At 36.9% G+C, this 7,365-nt stretch overlaps 1 long non-coding RNA gene across 1 annotated transcript; it reads left to right on the top strand.

The window, feature by feature from the left end:
• Positions 1–5,755: 5,755 nt before the first annotated feature.
• On the top strand, positions 5,756–6,283 carry LOC125504930. The gene is made up of 2 exons (XR_007281808.1): positions 5,756–5,910; positions 5,961–6,283. It is a non-coding gene; the product is annotated as an uncharacterized LOC125504930 (long non-coding RNA).
• The last annotated feature ends 1,082 nt before the right edge of the window (positions 6,284–7,365 follow it).

The raw sequence follows: 7,365 nt of genomic DNA, 5'->3' as shown, positions 1-7,365 counted from the left end.
AAGTTGAAAGGAACAATAACATTTCGGAAATAAATTACAATATTTTCGAAAAGAGATATCGCGAGCTAAATTACGAGGACATTGTAACATATGTGGCTGGAGGGATTATTGCAGTAGAAAAAGGATTAGAATTATTGCGTGTTTTGAAAGAACGACAAGCAACAAAGACTGTTGGAGAGCTGAATTAATTGCGCATCGCCTGTAGAACTTTTGGTTTCGAGTCAAAAAATGCGCCTTCATCCGCTGGAAGATGGGATTGTTGATTGGCACAGTTTCTTAGGCACCACCTCCACTTCATCAATCAAAACTATTCAAATTCTGTCCCAATATTTTGTTAATTGTATGTCATATACGTCAGTTCTCATTGTTAACCATAATACCATTAATCAAGCCAACGGTGCAGCCGCCCAAAATGGTTTAATAGCACATTGTAAACATTGACATGTTCGCTTCACCTCATTGTTCATTGTGTAAACCATAAAAACTGACACATTTGCAGAATGTTAACAATATTTCACGATTTCTAGTAACATTTCGGGAAGTCGTAATAAAAATTCGCCATCTATACCTTAATCTTTCTATTGTTTATTGTTTTATTCTCGGACGATATTTGTGCACAGTTTACGTGAATGAGTTATTGATTATGGGTTCGCTGATAGAGATGCTATCATGAATGTCAAATGGCTGGTAGAATATACTTTAACTGCGAAAGCATTTCATCTAGGAGATTGAAGAAGAGTGTATCAACAGAAATGTATCAAAATTTGTCTTCAGACTTCAAGAGGAATTGTTTCAATTGTATCTCCACTAAGAGTATCATCTGTGTCATTTCTCTACTTTTCAGGCATATTGATTGAGTCATTGGCTCAGTTTCTTCGAAATTCCGGCTGCACAATAATTTTTCTTTAGAAACTTTCTTCCACTTTTACAGCTCAAGTAGTCATGCATTTTTTTAATCCCCACCCAGCTTCCAGATCAGGATCTTTATAAAATTTGCAACAATTTCGCCATTTGCAACTACATAGTCCAAATCAGTCAAATTTTGCTCAATACCACAATGTGTTGAACCGCAAAAGTTGAAACGTTGTTTGAGCATTTGGGATAAACATTGCAAATTTGCTATCATCACCTCTCGCCATTAGCACCCAAATATCACATTTATCAAATATTTACCATGAGATCAAGCGACAAACATTTCACTGTGATTTATAGTGCCAACTATAGAATCGATGCGATCGTGAGCTCGGAATAAACACATTGACCTTTTCGAGCAAATAAACAAAACGTAAAAGATGTGCCAGTAACTTCTTAACCTTGCGATATTATTTTCAGACATAATTTTTATCTCGTACGATAATGAAGAGTGAATGTGCTTTTACGCGTCTTGAATCTCACGCAGATGTTATTTTCGTAGCCAATGTAGTTTTTGCGTTTAACAGCTTGCTGTGGAAAATATCAGTTGTTTTTGCTTAAAAAAACACTGTATTTTTTGCTCATTTGGACTCGGCAAAGGTCAACTGGCTTTTCGTATTAATATTTAAGCGTTCCAAATATTGAGAGAATATTAAACATTAATGGTGCTCGAAGGTTCAAATGATCCAAAACACTGCCAAACCTAGATTTATAGCGACGAATTCGGCATTTCTGTATAAATATTTAGTCTCATAAACGGCCCAGTAAGTTCACCATTCTGTTTACAAGAGCTGAGATATAAAATTGTAATCATTAAAGAAAATAAATAAAGGACCTCCAGAGTATCTAATCAAGATTTTTTGCTGCTTTACATCTTTCGGGTGGACTGTTTTTTGTTATTATCACATTTTAAGCACCAGATTCTTAACAATTACCACCATCTTTGTTGGTAGTTGATTATGCTTTATTGGGTGTTTTGTTAAGGCGATTTGGCAGGAAGTCGCCCGATTTAATTCAAATCAGGAAACCGATGTGAAAGTATACGCAAACAATACACAACCCTAATTTAAATTTCCGCTTAGTCCGCAACGTTTCCAACTATTTACAAAATGGCGCCTTGAAAGAAAATCAAGAAGGGATAAAAGCATATTTGTATGCAAATGGGCCATCTTGCAATTCTATTATAAAAGGCAATCCCGAGGACAGCGCTTAATTTCCAACTAAATTCGAAGTAATTTGGCTAATTGTCGCCAATATTCCTAAAGAGTTCAACTTTCCAGAAGAGCCGTAATACAAATTAAGGCTTCGTTAATTGAGAGGTTTCAGTTATTTAATAAACTTCCAAGTTTTGGATGGCCTTCCAACTTTGTGCAAGTGAAAAGATAAAAACGACGCTTTCCTTTCAAGTCGCTCAAATCATAATGCTGATTGTACCAAGAAGTAACTCTTGAGAGTTTAGGCAAAATTACCATGCTGTGGTGAATATTTGAAATACTTCAAAGCCCTTTAGTGTTTGAGTATGTGGCAACACGTTTTGGAAATTTAATATTTTCCAAATTCCGAGCAAAGCAGCGTCTAAATGACTGCATAAAGATGTAAAACTGACTGAATAACAGTTTTAATTTAGGCTGCAATTAACACACTAAACATCTCAACTAGAACAAAGCTCAGTACCTGCTGGCATGAAAAAGGCAATTTAAACTAATATAGTTACTGACAAAATATGGGCGCACTTAAATTCCAAGGAGTCACGGCAATATTATACAGAACTGCGCAACAACTTTCCAGTAATAACAAGATCTTTATAAATATCTGATCGTGTAAATTATTTACAACATTTTTATGGGTTTACGTAAAATGACGGTGTGCTATTGACCTAAGTCAATACTTTTCATATTTTTAGCTTCTGTTTGTAGTCCGGTAAAAGCGTGGGCCGTCTCAGCTTTATTGCAAGCTATCGATAATAATAGAAAATCATTAGGTTCTTGGATACGTCATAAATTGCTTGGATCCGAGTAAAAAAGTCATAATGGAAAATTTAACGATGCCACTTTTTTCTCCTGGTTTCTCTTTATTACCCAGAAATATAAACATTCACGAGGTCTGCACGTGATTCAGGTGCAACATATTTGACTGGAAAATCGTCAGTTCAGATGTGACGCGTTTTTTACTGTTTCATGGAAATTTATTGTTCGCTTTTTTACAATTTCAATTTAACTTAGTTCCTAATCTGAAGCGGCAGCTATTTAATAGGGCAACGAAGACGATGTAAAACAACACCGGAAAAGCGATCAAAACAACAATAATTGAATAATGAAGAAAACCAAGCAGGTTCTAGCTTGATTCAAGTTTAAAATAAAAAATCCCGCAAAACTAACCAGTTTCAGTCCCCGCCAACGAATGTCTATTTTTTTGCCGAATCAATTGCTGGAAATGGTGAGTTTTCTGGTTTTTCTTTGCAGAACTCCCCAGTTTCAACAGAAAAATCATTATTAGAAACAAATGGCATTTTTAGGCTTCTGAGCAATAAGTACATTTAAAAATAGAGGCATGTGCATATAAGCCGAGTAATTACGGATTTATTATGAATTATATGCGAACCACCGTGGCGCATTTTCTTTGAGAGGAACATTAACAATCTGCAAAAATCCCTACCGGCAATCATAAATTTGTCACAGACTTTTACCGAGAGGATCTCCCGTTCGTTTTGCACTGTCAAAGAAAAAATCCCAAGCAGTTCATTTTCTTCCATTTCAAAAGTGTCACGAGGACCGCGTCTCAGTAATGAACACCGAAATACGCGAAATAAATTTAAAAATAACACTTTAAGAGTGTCTTAAACTTATAATTGGCCGACAGCCCACCGCAATAAAACAATTTTTGCACGTAGAATATAATTAAACACCGAAAAAACGACTAACGTGTTTGCCAAAATTACTTTCGGGCATCATCATGTTCTCTTTTACGGACGCGAAGAAAAAATCAATTTAAAGAGAGTATCAGCACTTAAACTGGTTTCTTGTTTATCATCGCTTCTGGTTTTCGTGTGCTAAATGAACAGCCTATGGACGTAATTTAATGTATGTATGGAGTAGTGAAGAGTTCCCGTGTCTGACTTCGTTTCGTTTCAGTTAATCAAAAATAAATTCACTCGAACCATGAAAAACCATCTGGTTTCATTTTTTACCCAAATTAATTTTACTTATTTCGTAAACGTTCCGCAGCTAGACCGCATCTTCAAAACTAACCGCCTAGTTTAATGCAATTTGATCTCATTCTGTAAAAGCTTGCATTTCCCAGGTCTGCTATTAGCAGAAGTCGGCAGGTTTCAGCTTCCAGAAAGGAAGCGCAAGATGCAGCAGATTAGAGTGTGTTTTTCGCTATATCCATAACACAAAAATCAACATTTAAGGCGCGTCGTTTTGCTTCTTTAAAGTTGCAAATTAGCAAGCGGTGACTGGTTTGTACTGAACGGCCCTGAAATGTTCTTAAAGATTTGAAATTTTCAGTATTTCAGTTACCAGGGTTTACACAGGGAAAAATATCAAAAACCTTTGATCAATAAAAACGGGGAAATTGAAAGGTCTTCAATGCAGAAAAGTTTGTTAATTTTTGCTCTTAATGCCCATACTTGCAGATATCGCCCGTTTAGGGTTGAAAATCGACCAAAAGAGTTGCTGTGTTTTCTCCCATCTAATTCACCTAGTTTCTGTTTGGAACAACTCTGGTCAGGTGATATAATTTTCTTTTTGCGCTCAAAGCACATCAAGTGTAGCGATTGAAGGTAATTGATGTTTATAAGCCGCTTCCACATTCTATCTTGTCTAAGCAAATCCGTTTTGCATTGGAAACAAAAAAATTGGATAAAGAGTAAGCAAATTGTAGGATCGATCAGACGCATGTCCACATTCCTAGGAATACATCAGGTTGAACCAATAGGAATTAATCCAATGAATTCCGTCGATATGAGCAAAGAAAAACCCGGGCAAATATGAGATAATGTATCCACAATTGCGTTAATCTTTTTCTACCGCATGTTTCAACCGATACTATCATAATTAAAAATGAATATTTCTGTTCGATGCCGCTTTGCGGCAAGACAAGTAATTGCGGCCGGTAGACGACCGTACAAGCTAAATTCAAGGAAGCCTTCAATTAAACAGTTTACTAATTACGTACCTGAGCAGGCCGAGTAATAGAATATATAAATTCATGTACATTCAATGCGATGAATTTCTTACGGCTTGTAAGTTATGCAAAACGCTTCAATTAGCTCTATCAAACCGTATACTCTTTGCTCCAATTTTGCGGGTTTTTCAATAAGAACGGAAATTGAAACTGCGGTCTAAAAGCGCGAAAAACTTATGTAAATTCACCGTACAAATTCTTGGCATAAAAAGTTGTCCAAACAGACTTTTCTAAATAGTAAATTTGGAGAAGACCGCAATCGGCCTTATAACAAGCTGTTAGATTATTGCATAGAGAAAAACGCCCCTTTTTATTCAAATCTCTAGTTGGTTCCGGAAGGGGAAGTCTCCCAAAAATCCGGCTTTAATAGGAGCAAGACGACGAAGGCATCCTTCCACGTCCGTATAATAAACTGGAATAAAAGCGAAAAATTAAATGCGTCTTTTTACGACGTCTTAAGCGGTTTGTCCGATGAACAGTAAAACGTCAACTATTCAGAGAAAAATACGACCAATTAAAGCGAAACGAGGGCAAACTCTTAACAAATAATACTGACGCCCCGAAAAAAAATTTTAAAGCTTTGACCGATCGCTCTTAATATATTCTCACAATGAGGCACATTTCTGGCTTGATTACCCATTCCTTTTCAGACTTTTAAACCGGATATTGTTGTTAGGGCTTGTAAGACTGATAGATGATGACTATGCACGTCAAGATATTAAAAATCATTGCGCTGCATCCAAACTACTGTCGAAACGAGCTTGAGATTCGACTGATTTGGCCGGACTCGAACACCTGTGAATGCATCTGGTATGTGACGTGATTAGTTTTTCATGTTGCTTTTTATGCTTTAATTTCAGTGATACATCAAATGTCCCCATAGATATGTTGCCCGATTCAGGTATTTATGGGCATTAAAATGACTGATCGAACTTTGCTCTGACGCATTTGGTGGCCTCTATGAACATTTGGAAGGACGATAGGTTCGAACTACTTTGATGGACCCAATGTGTTTAGTTCGGCGATTTGGAAATTTTTGAGTCGGAAGACCATAGTTTAACTTTAACAGAAATGAAGAAACCGGGTTTTTAGACAGAGCAGCAAAAAAACTAAAATACTAAGCCAACTAAATGCCTATTATTTCACATCGACTGTTTTTTAAATAAAATTGAGCAATTTTACAGTCACTCTTTTAATGTATGCTGTGTTTTTCCATACGAAACTTAAACGAATTTGCCCTTGCGATAATCAGTTCGGAGTTTTGCTCCAGATCCTATGGGTTCAGTGACGATAAATTTGAGTAGTTGAAGCAGACAAACGTAAATTGTGAGCCTGAGACGTGATTGTGGTAGATTTCGGGCAAGAATGACCAAGACACTGATCGAATGGTCAACGAACTTCTTCAGAAAAACAAATTACGTATTCAGCTCGTATCGAACCTGCATGGGTCATTGTCACGTTGGCAAGATGCACCGCTTCATTTTTTAGTCGCGAGCAGTGTTTGCCGATTTGAATGTCGCGAAACTTGCATGAGGCAATTTATTTGGTGTTTTACATATTGCCTCTCGACATGCACCGCGTTCAATTAAGAGCGCGGGGTGTGACTTATACGCGCAAAATGGAAACGCGAGCATGACTTTGAAAAATAATTTACACGAATATGACACCCCAACACGTATGCTTTTATCCGAAACGGTGATGTATGCTGATGTGAACAGGAAAAATGGCTAATGCGCCATTTTGATCTTATCGTTGCACCAGCTCGAGATTTCAAGCTGGCTGTGGCTTATTTGGTGCTAATTTCCGACCAACAAAGCCTCGTCCTAATCGTTTCAACAAATTAATCATCCACGAGCAACGAAAACAACAAAAATCTGAATAGGAAAATGTTAGAATACGACTATAATCAAAATGCTTTTAATATTATCAATATACGTTCAGCCATATAGTATGGACCACAGTGTACCACAAAGCCATATCGCTTAGGCAAGCATAATTTTCTGTTTATCGCGAGAGCAACCTTTTTAGTCAGTCGTCGTCAAATCGCTGCTGATGCAGAGTCGTTTTCGTGTTCGGAAATCTCCTTTTGTACTGGGTTGTTCTTTATCATTTATCAATATACTTTTATTCATACATTAAGAGTGTGTCCACTTTATTCCACCAACAGGTTATGGGCCCAGGACCAAACACTCTAGAAATTGTGTAGACATTTCAGTAGTGCGTGAGTAAAGTGATAACTGCTGAAGAATAATCGAAGTGCAAAAT

The sequence above is a fragment of the Dendroctonus ponderosae genome, unplaced genomic scaffold, assembly GCF_020466585.1.
Source record: "Dendroctonus ponderosae isolate FM_Combo_2020 unplaced genomic scaffold, Dpon_F_20191213v2 Dpon_F_20191213_6, whole genome shotgun sequence".
Taxonomy (NCBI): domain Eukaryota; kingdom Metazoa; phylum Arthropoda; class Insecta; order Coleoptera; family Curculionidae; genus Dendroctonus; species Dendroctonus ponderosae.
This window is presented reverse-complemented; position numbering and strand designations above follow the sequence as displayed.